Genomic DNA, 1,955 nt, shown 5'->3' with positions numbered 1-1,955 from the left:
CAAGAAACGTCTGACCTCTGTGATTGCCAACAAGGGTTTCGCCACCAAGTACTAAGACATGTTTTGCAGAGGGGTCAAATACTTATTTCCCTCATTAAAATGCAAATCAATTTATAACATTTTTGACATGCGTTTTCTGGATTTTGTTGTTATTCTGTCTCTCACTGTTCAAATAAACCTACCATTAAAATTATAGACTGATCATGTCTTTGTCAGTGGGCAAACGTACAAAATCAGCAGGGGATCAAATACTTTTTTCCCTCACTGTATGTGTGAATGCTATTCATTGACTACAGCTCAGCGTTCAACACCATAGTGCCCACGAAGCTCATCACTAAGCTACGGACCCTGTGACTAAACACCTCCCTCTGCAACTGGATCCTGGACTTCCTGATGGGCCGCCCCCAGGTGGTAAGGGTAGGCAACAACACATCTGCCACGCTGATCCTCAACACGGGGGCCCCTCAGGGGTGCGTGCTTAGTCCCCTCCTGTACTCCCTGTTCACCCACGACTGCGTGGCCAAACATGACTCCAACACCATCATTAAGTTTTCTGACGACAAAACAGCGGTAGGCCTGATCACCGACATCGATGAGACAGCCTATAGGGAGGAGGTCAGAGACCTGGCAGTGTGGTGCCAGGAAAACAACCTCTCCCTCAATGAGAGCAAGACAAAGGAGCTGATCATGGATTACAGGAAAAGGTGGGCCGAACAGGCCCCCATTAACATCGACGGGGCTGTAGTGGAGCGTGTTGAGAGTTTTAAGTTCCTTGGTGTCCACATCACCAACCAACTATCATGGTCCAAACACACCAAGGCAGTCGTGAAGAGGGCACGACAACACCTTTTCCCCCTCAGGAGACTGAAAAGATTTGGCATGGGTCCCCAAATCCTCAAAAAGTCCTACAGCTGCACTATCGAGAGCATCCTGACCGGTTGCATCACCGCCTGGTATAGCAACTGCTCGGCATCTGATCGTAAGGCGCTACAGAGGGTAGTGCGTACGGCCCAGTACATCACTGGGGCCAAGCTTCCTGCCATCCAGGACCTACAGTGGGGAGAACAAGTATTTGATACACTGCCGATTATGCAGGTTTTCCTACTTACAAAGCATGTAGAGGTCTGTAATTTTTATCATAGGTACACTTCAACTGTGAGAGACGGAATCTAAAACAAAAATTCAGAAAATCACATTGTATGATTTTTAAGTAATGAATTAGCATTTTATTGCATGACATAAGTATTTGATCACCTACCAACCAGTAAGAATTCCGGCTCTCACAGACCTGTTCGTTTTTCTTTAAGAAGCCCTCCTGTTCTCCACTCATTACCTGTATTAACTGCACCTGTTTGAACTCGTTACCTGTATAAAAGACATCTGTCCACACACTCAATCAAACAGACTCCAACCTCTCCACAATGGCCAAGACCAGAGAGCTGTGTAAGGACATCAGGGATAAAATTGTAGACCTGCACAAGGCTGGGATGGGCTACAGGACAATAGGCAAGCAGCTTGGTGAGAAGGCAACAACTGTTGGTGCATTTATTAGAAAATGGAAGAAGTTCAAGATGACGGTCAATCACCCTCGGTCTAGGGCTCCATGCAAGATCTCACCTCGTGGGGCATCAATGATCATGAGGAAGGTGAGGGATCAGCCCAGAACTACACGGCAGGACCTGGTCAATGACCTGAAGAGAGCTGGGACCACAGTCTCAAAGAAAAACAATAGTAACACACTACGTCGTCATGGATTAAAATCCTGCAGCGCACGCAAGGTCCCCCTGCTCAAGCCAGCGCATGTCCAGCCCGTCTGAAGTTTGCCAATGACCATCTGGATGATCCAGAGGAGGAATGGGAGAAGGTCATGTGGTCTGATGAGACAAAAATAGAGCTTTTTGGTCTAAACTCCACTCGCCGTGTTTGGAGAAAGAAGAAGGATGAGTTCAACCCCA

The sequence above is a fragment of the Coregonus clupeaformis genome, unplaced genomic scaffold, assembly GCF_020615455.1.
Source record: "Coregonus clupeaformis isolate EN_2021a unplaced genomic scaffold, ASM2061545v1 scaf2152, whole genome shotgun sequence".
In the NCBI taxonomy this organism is placed as follows: Eukaryota; Metazoa; Chordata; class Actinopteri; order Salmoniformes; family Salmonidae; genus Coregonus; species Coregonus clupeaformis.
The sequence above is the reverse complement of the archived record's forward strand: the minus strand, read 5'-3'. Positions refer to the sequence as shown.